The sequence below is a fragment of the Doryrhamphus excisus genome, chromosome 8, assembly GCF_030265055.1.
Source record: "Doryrhamphus excisus isolate RoL2022-K1 chromosome 8, RoL_Dexc_1.0, whole genome shotgun sequence".
NCBI classification, from domain to species: domain Eukaryota; kingdom Metazoa; phylum Chordata; class Actinopteri; order Syngnathiformes; family Syngnathidae; genus Doryrhamphus; species Doryrhamphus excisus.
The window spans coordinates 6,870,961-6,884,212 of record NC_080473.1 but is presented as its reverse complement, the minus strand read 5'-3'; positions in this window follow the sequence as shown (position 1 = coordinate 6,884,212).

Here is a 13,252-nt window from a genome sequence, read left to right as displayed (position 1 = left end):
TTTAGGTTGTAGGCCCCACCCACATTAGAATGGAGTGAATGGAGAACAGCGTTATTGCATTTCATTCATTCATTCATTTTCTAGCGCTTATCCGCACGAGGGTCGGGGTTGCTGGAGCCTATCCCAGCCGTATATTGGGGGAGAGGCGGGGCCAGCCAATCCCAGGGCACATATAAACAAACAACCATTCCCACCCACATTCATACCTATGGACAATTTGGAGTGGCCAATTAACCTAGCATGTTTTTGGAATGGGGGGGGTGGAGTACCCAGAGAAATGCCCCCCCACGCACGGGGAGAACATGCAAACTCCACGCAGAGATGGCCGAGGGTGGATTTTATTGCACACCACAGTGTCTATTTCTCCTCTTTATGTTTTAATTACCTTTCCCCCCTTTTTTTTGTACTCCTTGTTGCTATGATACAACTTGCATAAGAAATCGCTCAGGTGCCATGACAGCTTACAAATAGCATTGTTATTTTATTTACAGTTTAATTACTTATCTACATGGCTTTTGGCTTATTTAACGTTCCATTTCCATTGTGAAGGAAATCAGAGGTGTAAACTGAGGAGGGTGTGACTATGAGGCTGCATATCTGCTGCCACCTAGCGTTTGATGACGTCCTATCAAGAAGCCAAAGAAGAAGACGCCGTGATGACGTAATGCCGGGGCTTGTAAGGGTGTAATGTGCAATGGTAAACACGCGAGGGCAGTGTTACATGGGGGTAGTGTATCCTTGTCACGTGATTGTGGTGTTTACCAATTGTTTTAAGTGGAGACCTGTCAGCAAAGCGAGTTAGTCTTCACACTCAGGGGCAATATTAGGTTCCCCTGCCCCGTTCCAACCCAAAAGCTGACATTTATATGGTTGCAGTAGCTGGTCATAATGCTCCTACCGTATTACAGCTACAGGACTCACATTTGAACCCCCCTCCAACCTGCTTCTTATTTCTCTGGAAGCCCGCTCATGCACCGGCAGCTCATATCTGATCGTCCATCCTTCCAGAAGCCCGTCACTTTGGATAACACTCAATACGCTGACAACCTCTACTAAAAACCTCTGGCTATCCACCTCCAAACACGCAGAAGAAGATTTATGGGGAGCCAGATCAACACAAAGAAAGACAACATAATTTTTGCTTTACTATTGCTTATGGGTTCCCACTTGGGGGCCCCAGTTTGTTCATAGACTATGTTGGTGCTGGACTGGTGTTATGGCTGAAGCCAACCCCCAGAGCCCTGCAAGGCTCTTATTCTACATGCCAACCTGTTAGCAAGTTACCACTATGGCTCGGTGCCACGGCTCACCGGCTGCTGCAGCCACTCCGTGAATCCACCCCGCTTCTGATCGCACCCTCAGCCTGGCACCCAAACACCAGGACTGCTACACACAGCAGACGCAGACACAAATACAGCTCAGGCGGCACCGAAACACAACAAGATGGCTACGGGACTGGAGTAGGGGTCCTACTGGTCTTGCTGTAGTAGGGGTTTTGCTGTAGTAGGGGTCTTGCTGGTCTTGCTGTAGCAGGGGTCTTGCTAGTCTTGCTGTCATAGTGGTCTTGCTGAAGTGAGGTCTTGCTGGTCTTGCTGTAGTAGGGGTCTTGCTGGTCTTGCTGTAGTAGGGGTCCTGCTGGTCTTGCTGTATTAGGCGTCCTGCGGGTCTTGCTGTAGTAGGGGTCCTGCTGGTCTTGCTGTAGTAGGGGTCTTGCTGTATTAGGGTCTTGCTGGTCTTGCTGTAGTAGGGGTCTTGCTGGTCTTGATGTAGTAGGGGTCTTGCTGGTCTTGATGTAGCAGGGGTCTTGCTGGTCTTTCTGTCATAGGGGTCTTGCTGGTCTTGCTGTAGTGGGGGTCCTGCTGGTCTTGCTGTAGTAGGGGTCTTGCTGGTCTTGCTGTAGTAGGGGTCCTGCTGGTCTTGCTGTATTAGGGGTCTTGCTGGTCTTGCTATAGTAGGGGTCTTGCTGGCCTTGCTGTAGTAGGGGTCCTGCTGGTCTTGCTGTAGTAGGGGTCCTGCTGGTCTTGCTGTAGTCGGGGTCCTGCTGGTCTAGCTGTAGTAGGGGTCCTGCTGGTTTTGCTGAAGTAGGGGTCTTGCTGGTCTTGCTGTAGTAGGGGTCTTGCTGTATTAGGGGTCTTGCTGGTCTTGCTGTAGTAGGGGTCCTGCTGGTCTTGCTGTAGTCGGGGTCTTGCTGGTCTTGCTGTCGTATGGGTCTTGCTGGTCTTGCTGTAGTAGGGGTCTTGCTGGTCTTGCTAGTCTTGCTGTAGTAGGGGAGTGTTTGCTGGTCTAAAAAACTAAACAAAAAACATACACAGAGCAAAAACAACAACAGAAAAACAGGCTTGCCGTGAGGAATTATCGGGTGTGCTGTGAGGAATTATCCAAATCAACATTCTTGAATCATTTTCTGCAAATATTCTGCCATGGTAGAGTGTCTGTGGTGTAAAGACTGGCAGAGCAAAGTAACATTGGTCCGTGTGGCAACACGTCGCCCATTGCCTCGTTCCTCCAGTAGACTTATTGATGCAGTGAGTAGTCAGCGCAATAATATTGATATGTAAATATATTGTATTTAATAGCCAAAAGGATTCCTATGGTGCCGTACTTTTGCACCACATGGGTATCAACCCAGTTTGGCCGTAGTCTGAATTGGTAGAGCTTTTGTTGAACTCCAGTTGTGTTGCTGTGTATCATTTCCACATGTGGGGCATTGGACTCTGGCGGCGAGGCGGCCATTAGCTACATTGCTACATGTGAATGGTAAGCCGCAATGTGAATGGTATGGCTTTGTAAGGCCTTTCTTGTTTAATCATGCAATGGCGGTGCGTAACAATGGCAGCCGTCTGCTTTGATACGCTTGTCTTCATATCCATTTCACACTGCAAAATGCCCTCATCTTATGCTCTCTTTTGTGAAGTCCATCATTTGGCAGAGACAAAGAAGACGAGGAAACGTGTGGCGCTAATTAGTTCAACTGTCTTGACAGCTCAGCTGTGGCAGGATGTCCACCTGGCCCATTAGGTCTCCGATCCAGAGCGTGAATTTTCTACAGCTAAAACAGTCTGGACTTGTCAATTAATTCTTCTGACAATTCTTGGAAATCGATTACTCACATCAAACCATAAAATTGCCTTAGAAGAAAATATGATGAAAATACCAAATGACTCCTGCACCTGCGTGCCGATACGGAACTCTTGTTCTAAACTCATTTACATTGGCTGTTGATATTCAATTCCCATGTGCCGGATCACACAAAAGCGTTTCTGTTGCATGCAGTATATCTTCTCAGGGGGTAACACGGGATGCGTTCAAACACCTCCAACAGGGTTTGATAGTTTTATAGTTTTATGCAACCATGCTGTGACCATGTAGCAGGCACACTCATTAGCGCAGGTAATACTTGCAGGGTTTTGTCATTATTAACAATAATTCTGTCTTTTCTCAAACATGTCAAACATGGTAGTGGTAGCGTCATCTGACATAAAAATATGCAGGTGTTTTGCATTGTCGTCTGCATATAAAACTATAATTATTTTCACCAAAATGTATTTTATGGGTGTCTGCAACATCAGTACCGGGAGGTAAAACGGCTGGTCTGACCTTTTTTGGAAAAAGGTACCACTCTACCATGTATGGAATCTGCATTTGTTGCTGTATGTCCACTGCCGCATACCTTCAGTGAGAGGTGTCCAAAGTGCTGCCCGAGGGCCATTTGCAGCCTGCAGCTTTTTTTTATTGGCCTGCAGCACATTTAAAAAATATAATTTAACACGAAAACAAACACAAACACCTCCCCAGAAAAAAATTAAATAATTTTGCAAGAATAAACGTTAGAATATTAAGAAAAAAGTTACAAACAAACATGAAAAGTGGAAAATATATGTGTATAATGTCACATTATGAGGGAAAATCACATCATTTTAGTAGTGTAGCGTAATTTTTCAGAAAAATATGTAGTATTTTGAGAAAAAAAGTTGAAAATTATGGAAAATTAGGTTGCAAAAAAAAAGTCAAAAGTCCTTATTTGAAACACATATTTCATTCCCTTTTCTGTGCATTCTAACAGGAGAAAAACCTTAGTATGAGCTAGCTAAGAATGCACGTCATGGGCTCGTGCCTATTTGGACTACAAAGCCCTCTAAGAATGAGCTAGGCGTCCACTCTTCTGTTCCATATGAGACGAGCGGCTGGCGAGGCACCGTGTTAGTCTGACAGATAAATCAAGTTTTTGTGTTAGCTGCTACAATAATAATATCGCTGTAGCTGTTTTTTTGTTGGAGCTTTAGTGTCAAAATATGTACTTCCCATGACGTCCATTGTTAGATAGCTCATATTAACTTGTTATATATCAAGAAATATGCGTTGATGTTTCACATGAGGATTGGCAATGATGGGCAAAACCCCTTAAAGGCTAATTTATTAGAGCAATACATATTCAATGCCACTAGGGGCCAGTATGGCTCTGCACACAACAATTTGCACAGTGCCATAAGTGTGAATAGTTTGACTTTATGTAGTTTTTCTCATATTATCATCTCCCCCTAGGTGTGTGACAGCTAAAATATTACTGTAAAAAATGAGGTTTGCATGAAGTGAAAGTTCCGTGGTGGCCATGTTTGTGTAAAATGGACATGGGGACGGAACACAAACCCTGAAAGTTGGTGTCCCGTACGGTCGTCAAGCACAGTGACGCTAAGCTTACTCTAACGTCTTCATTCCGTTCAATCCTTCAGCCTCCAGCCTCAGGACTTGACGTCTTGTGAGTCATTTATATTGTTCAGACTATAAAACAGTAATAAGTGGAATAAAAGAAGACAGTTCATCCCATAATCGTCCTGCCTGTGCATGAGTAGCCATCTATGCCCAGGGCTGCGCACCGTGACTGGCAGCGCTATGCAAGCATGGGCATCTTCTTCATACATTTTTTATGATTAATACAGACTGCTTATAATCTGTGAAAGGATCCTGGCATGAAGGATGAGGATTATATATTTTTTCATCTCAGAAACTAATTGAAAAGGGCCGCAATGGTGCTGTTATCGCTCATGTCCTCGGCTGAGTTATGGCCAGGCTGAGATATGACTGACAGGGGAAGAAGGGATATTTTAATGAACAAGCGTGTGACTGTAGAATAGGCGCACGCTGGACTTTGGACCCGGGCCTGGTTTAATAAAGATGTCTGATATTAGTTGGCCTTCATGCAACCAGATAAGTCATAATACCTGCCGTGTGTTGCTTCTTTTCTTGGAATATGGCGCTATTATATTTGTCCGCTCACTGGCTACCTGCACAATCTAATGAAATCCATGCAGGCCGGCTAACAATACCTTTTTTATTCACGGCTAGTCTGTGGGAAGTTTCCCAGGAGTGTTTGGAATAGAGGTGGGATTGGCAGCATTGTGTTAAACCATGCCGCCAATTTGCTCCTAATCCAATTGGGGTCGTCTCACTGGTGGTTATTTCACTGACCTAATAAACCGGAGCAGGTCAACATACCAGGTCAATGCGCACTTGCAGCACAATCATGGATGGGGCGTGGGGGTGTCTTTCTGTAGAAGCACTTTCACCAATACTACATTAGTATTCGTGTTAGTATTAGTATCGGTATCGGTAATGGTATCGGTAATAGTATCAGTATCAATATCAATATCAATATCAGTATCAGTATCAGTATCAGTATCAGTATCAGTATCAGTATCTGTATCTGTATCTGTATCTGTATTAGTATCAATACAGTCATCCCTTGTTTATGAATTGGTCTCAGAATTTTCCTGAAGTAGCATTTCTTATGTATAATAGAATATTTTCATAGTTAGAGCATAAACAATTTTTTCATAACATTTTTAGAGCCATGAAATAATATGAAATAACATAAAGGGGACCCATTATGCTCATTTGTGGCCCTTTGTATTGAGTTGTGGACTCCTATAGAGCAGCTACACACAATAACCCGCACAGAAAGCTTTCTAGATCTCTCAGAATGTGCGCCTATTCCAGCTGTATTTTTTGGCTTTCCAAAACGGCCTCACAGTGGAGTGGGTCCACCTCTGGGCATGCCCACTCTACTGTGATTGGCCACATTCCCAAGCACTCCAGAGGACCTCTGGACTACTGCCGAACCCCACTTTCTAATTGAGTTGGTATAGAAGTTGATAATAAATGAATAAACTTTTTGGAGAGCTCCTAGAAAATCAGTTAGCAGCTACTGGTTGGCGTCGCCTGACTTACCGCGTATGAACTCAAATAGCGGTAACGTAGGGTCGTGTTTATTGAGTGCAGATAACATCAGTAGTGGAAATGTGGTCATTACTCATTTTTTGCGGGACTTCAACATTCTGCAACACTTTGGTGGCTAGCCCAGCTTCGCCGGTGTTCACTAAACATTCCCGTATTTTCTCTTTCTGGTCGGGAATCTGCAACTCCAACCACTTCTGCCAATTGAGCGCGATAAATGAGAGATTACTGTATTGATAAACGTAAATCTGATGTCATTCATATTTCAGCCGTATTGTTGGTTAGTCATACCGTAGAGCGGCAGACATTGATCAGGTGTTCGATTCCATCAACTGGGCTGAATGAAGATGTTTTTCAGTCGTTACTGGTGTTGTTCCAGCTCCCCTCCACGGGCATTCAGGCCCTCGAAGGACATTGCATGTCATGGACAACGGTGGCTACAACCGAGGAGGAAAAGCCACATTTTTTTTCGACGTGTTGATGAAGGCCGCAAGCTGGATGAATGCAAACTTATACAGATGAAAGACGGAAAAAGGAGTAGCAAACATTGTGGTGGGGAAAGTGAAAAATGAACATGTTTTGATGTTTTGAACATCTTACAGGCTAATTATGCGTGACCAATAGGATTCTCCGATAAATGCTACAGCACATGCCCTGTCAAGGTTGCAGGATTGTATTTTGTCTTGCTGCGTGTGCACTGTAAAATATGCCGCTTGCTAGACACGGTGATATTGGAGGGCATCGATGGATGATGAAATGATGACTTTATTGACTTCAAGAAAATAAAGTGACATGTTTTATTGTCTCTATATCGATATTGTACAGTAGCGCTCACTTTTCCAAGCATCAAAATACACCGTTTGCCCCAGTGGTGCATTTAATCTGGATGTGGGAGATGAAAGCTTAGTTTATGTGATTTTTATATGCAAATGTGTCCTGTTCCATCGGGGACTTCATGCTATTTAGTGGGATTCTGGTTGTTCGTATCTTCTTTCTGACTGGACACAGGCTGATTCTAAATGTAGTCTGTCTGTACAACCTGTCAGCCTAAAACACATTTCAGATGTTTGCTTCCTAGGGATGAATCAATGCATTGTTGTGCTATTGTTAGAAATCATATCGCAAATGTCATTTTGCTCTTATTTAGTTTGGTGTTATGGATCCTGGAGCTGAATTAATGCTTCAGTCTATTCCAAGTAAACGTTGGCGCTGTTCTAATTATTCTGGTAATGCACGGCCATAATGTGCAATATAATACATTAGTAGTTGCTATGCCAACCCATGACCAGGGAGCTTTGTTGCCACTCTTTACCCCCCCACCCCCACCCCCCACCCCACTGTATCCATTGGCTTGCTTGGAAAATAATCATTGTTTTGCTACATACTTGTGGTGTTATTTTTTTTCATTAGGTTTGTTCTTAGCTGTGTTTACAAGCACAAAGCTCACATTTCCCATGCAGTCAAAAGCAGGACGTTTGCAGCAATATAATCACACATAATATCATATAATTCTCACATAAACACATTGGCCTTGTGTTTAAAAGCAAAATATTATGAAAATGTGGCGAGCAAGTTATTGTAATTTAACAAGAAAAGGCTGCATTGAGTATTTATGAGAGTAAAATAGAAATATTCAAGAAAATGTTTTTTTTACAGTTGTAATATTATGAGAAACAAAGCAAACCAAATGATTTGGAGAAAAAGTCAGGATGTCTGATCTTGGCGTTTTTGCTAATATTGTGTGTAACATGACATTTCTCCTGTGGTGTATACAGCATTTTTTTTTAAATATTGTTTTTCATGATGGGGAAAAGATCAGGCCCATAATTATCAAACAAACCTTCCAGATGAAATGATGCAACTTTGATATTTTGCAGAGCGACATGTGGAAGTTCTATGCATTTCAAGAAGAACACTGAACCTCAGCTTGGTCATACGTGCTAGATGAAAAATGAAAATATTAACTTCCGTCTTTGCTCCTTTCCTATTTTTGCTGCTGTTGTTTTCTTGAACTTTTTTATTTTAACTTTCTTCTTAAATAATTGTTGTCAACTTTACTTTTGTAATATCATGATTTTATTGCTATAATACGTATTTTGACTAAATACTGAATATTTTTCCTACTAAAAATTCCTACATAAAATTCCTTTCTCAGAATATTGCGACTTAAAAAAATACTTATTTTCTTTAATATTGTGAGTTTTTTCTTCTTAAAGTCATATTTTGACTTTATTGTTGTAAAATTGCAGCTATTTCTGCTCTTTTAAATTTTCCAACCATTTCAAAGTTCTTCTCGCACTTATGACTATGATTATTCCCATAATATTTTGACTTTATTTTCATAATATCATAACTTTTTACACAAGCTAATTTTGCAAACATTATAGTTATTCTTTGTTTGGTTTGTTTATTATGATATTGCCACTTAAAAACATCTCTTTTAATACTTGAATTTTCCGCTGCTATTTTTTTTTAATTTATTCTATTTTTATTTTTCCTCAACATACGACAACATTAAATTAAACCTTCAATTATTTAAAGTTTTTCTCTGAAAATGACTTTTTCCATTATATTATATTATATTATATTATATTATATTATATTATATTATATTATATTATATTATATTATATTATATTATATTATATTATATTATATTATATTATATTATATTATATTATATTATATTATATTATATTATATTATATAATCGCTGCAATTTCTGAGGCTAGATAGACCGTCAAAGCTCGTGCTTACGGAACCAAACTTTTGCACCTGAGAGCACTCGACGATGGTGCATTGAGGGACCTAACCAAAACGTAGTACAACGGCGGCAGGAGGTGACATGTTTGGCCCGTCCCCGCCAAATCTAAAAATAATTTACAGCTACGTCATTTCCCTGCAGACATTCTGCAGGTTCTGTACCTGTGACGGGTGCACACATTTCATGCACTCAGCAGCATTAAGAATTGATGGCCTGTGGTTTTATTTCTGGAGTATCATTTCCTGTAATCATTGAGTGGGCTGGGATTGGATGAGATCTTACACAAAATGAAAGGGCAATACTTCAATCATGTATTTCACTCCAATCCTTTGTCTATTCAGGAAGGCCTGACAGATGGACTTAGAGTAGTCCATGGACAGCTGGAGTGTCCAAAGCCGTTTGCAGCCCACGTCTGTTTCTTAATTGACTCACGGCTATTTCTATGATATTCACCGATTTGCACTGCCTTAATCCTCTTGGGCGTGAAATTCCCTGTCCTGCACAGCTCGTTCCAGGAATCCTCAGTCGCCTTAGACACCTTGCACTCTTCCGGCTTCCTTGCACCTCCACAGGTGCTCAATTAGGTTGAAGTCTACCGGCCCTTCATCTTTACCTTCACCTTCACCTTCCTTGGCAAGGCATGTGTCATCTTGGAGTGGCCTTTGGCCTCATTATCATGTTGGAAAACTAGCATGTGGCCACTTTGCTCAAGGCGGAGGCTCATGCTTTGCCTCAGAATGTCACAGGACGTGCCGGCAGCACTCATGCAGCCCCACGCCGTGATGCTTGACTGTAGGAAAGACGCTATCTTTGCACTCGCTTGCATTAGCAGCTATTTAGACAACAGTGGTTGCGAACCTTTTTCATAAACCAGGGGTCTCTAAACCTTTTCCATACATCAGGGGTCTCCAAAGGTTTTCCAGCAGGGCCACACCATGAAAGAGGAAAGCATTGCACGTTGCTGCTTTGATATTTTGGCCAGCAACTCATGTCCATATCAGAATATATCCATATTCTATAATATTTATGTCAAGAAAACACATCTCAGCTTTGCCATCCATGTTAAAAAGTATATTATTAGTATTAAATTCCCTCTTTTTTGCTGTTTTTTAATTATTCTTTTCCAAAGGTTTTCAATTTTCTTCTCAAATAATCGTTTTGATTCTCTTTTCATGGGATTATGACTTAATGCTCGTAATATTCCCACTTTATTTATAACTTCTTCCCCAACCTGATGTTGAAAAAAATTACACATCTTTATGTTACCTTCTCGCAATATTATGACTTTTTAAAAGAATATTATTTCTTCTCATAATGTTATGAGTTACTCTCATAAGACTTTCTCTCGCCAGAATACTTTTATCCTGAATATTTTCATTTCATTCTCCTAAAAATTTATTTTTTATGTTCAGCTGAATGCTACTAAAATATATAATAATTATATAATAATTATAATATATTATAATATTATTTTCCTCACAATCTTACGACTTCAATGTTTGTATAATTAGAAATGTTTTCTCTTAATATTCGAACTATGTGCTGCGGGCCAATAAAAAGACTTTGATTATGTCCACTATATTGGATAGTAGGAGTGTAAAGGTGACTATAGGGGTGTTATTTCATGTCTGGAGGGCTCTAATAACATTATAAAAACAACGATAGAATGTTCTAAACAGGTTTTAGGAGGGAGGGCCGGACTTCTCCTTTCTGTGCAGGGTCACTTGCAGGGTCTGATTCAATTATTCTTCCTTCACAACAGGAGGAAAACATTTTCATGGTGGATGGTTTTGCCTAAATAGATTACCATCTGAAATAATTCAATTTCCGCTGATTTGATTGATTTCCTACCGAGGGGAGAGGAAATCTTAATTTAAAACCATTGCATTTCTAATCAAACATTAAAGCAAGTAAGAGGCCCAAGCGAGGAAATCTTTTCCGACCAGTTTTCACACTAATTGAAAAAGAACATGCAGACGGATGCCTGATTAAATGGCGCTGCCGATATTTTCCATGTGACTAGACCAGCTCATGTTATTGGAGAAAAACAACAAAACATCCCAAAATCAACCACTTGGCTGTTAGCAAGCTGCACACACACACATGGCTGCACACACACACATGGCTTCACACACACACACACACACACACACACACACACACACACACACGGCTTCAGCCAAAATCTGCGCTAATCTATTGCGGGCCATTAGAACAGAGGAGCCAGATGAAGCAGTTCAGTCATCTGATCCAATCCCATCCATTATTCATCCTGCTGGGGGAGACGGAGGCGCACGGAGCCCCTTTCTATTCCATCCTATTCCGACCAGCAACCAGTAAAAACAAAACCAACCAATCATCACACCAGAACTCTGGATGAACAAAAGAGGAGAAAATGTGCGCAGCATAACTTATTAAGTTTATGGCCAGCTTGCTGCCCGGCGTGCTTATGCAGTTAGAAAGTCAAGTGGGGAGGGGGTGGGGCGGTGATGTTGCAAACACCTTGGGAGGGGGGCATTGTGCGTATGAGTGGCAGGCAGAACTGGCAAGCTGCCACGGATAATAACATCTGAAATAAATTTGATGTGTGGAATTCAATCTGTATGTAGCGATGGATGGAAGGGGGGGGGTCTACAGAGAGAGAGAGAGATAGAGGGAGAGAGAGGGCACTGGAAGTGAAGTTCTAAATGCTATCTGCTCATCCATGGAATGAGGACTGACACCGCAGGCCGGCCGAATAGATTGTTCAATTAGCAGCCTTTTGTGCTGTTTTGACACAATCCAACAGGATCCGCCATGCCCACACCGTTACTGCAAAAGTGCAGCTGAAACTTTTAGAATTAATGCAACCCCCCCCCCCCCCCCCCCCAACACACACACAGGAGGAGTGAGTTCATTTGGACTCCTTCATTAGATAGACTTCCCCACCTCTCGTATAGTGGGACACGCCTCTGGTTTGTATTATCATAATAACAGTGAGAGCAGGGATGTTCAACATGGGGCACGTGGGACATTTGCGGCCAGCGACTGTTTTTTTGTTGGCTTAGAAATTGCGGGTTTGTGGGGTTGCTGGAGCCTATCCCAGGTGTCTTTGGGCAAGAGGTGGGGTACACCCTACACTGGTGGCCAGCCAATCACAGGGCACATATAGACAAACAACCATTCACACTCACATTCATACCTATGGACAATTAGGAGTGGCCGATGAAGCTAACATGTTTTTGGAATAGGGGAGGGAACCGGAGTACCCGGAGAAAAGCCACACATGCAAACTCCACACAGAGGTGGCTGAGGTGGAAATTGAACTCGGGTCTCCTAGCTGTGAGGCCTGCGTGCTAACCACTCGACCGCCATGCAGCCTATAAATATATATATATTACGTGTATAATATAAGAAATATAATATACACCGTGTGGAACCATTTCACAACAGCAAAAATTTAAAAATTGAAAAAATCATTTTACAAGAATGAAGTCAAAATATGAGGAGAAAAAGTTGTAATCTGACAAAAAAAATCATTATTTTATCAGAATAATGTCATATTCATATGAGAAAAAAACAGTTTTAGCAGCATAAACTTGTGAAGAAAAAGGATATTATTTCTTAAAGTTGTAATATTGTGAAAAAAAAAACAAAAAAGTTGGGATTTTTTGGAAAATGAGGTTGAGCCAATCTTCCAGCTTACAAAGGGCAGCCATGTTTGGTACTTCCATTGATTCTTAGCATGATATTTGTCCAATGATTTCCTCAGATAAAAGTACAATTCTATCAAACCTTTATCGGTTCTAAGACTTTATTTATTCGCTCTACACAAACACAGTCCCATCTGATTGTCTATTATTTGTAAATGTCCAAATTTGACAGCAGGGGTGTTCATAGTGTGGCCCGGGGTCATTTGCTGCCCCCGGCTGTTTCCTTATTGGCCTACGGCACATTCTAATTCTACAGGGGAACCCGACAACAAGAAAAATAGAAAACACTCATTTTACATGAATTACATGAAAATATTACATTGGAATTAAACAAGGAAAGGTCATATTGTATTTATATTATATATTATCAGGAATAAAAACTGTGTGTGTTTGTATCTGGTGCCTAAAAAATTAATAATGAATGTTCACTGGACCCCCATGCCCTCCCAGTTATAATGACAGGCCCCCACTTTGAAAACCACTGATATATTCAGTGGGGTAATATAAAAGTTTTTGGAGTAAGTTTGGTTGGCATTTGAGGATAATGGCTCTCACTGTTGTTTGC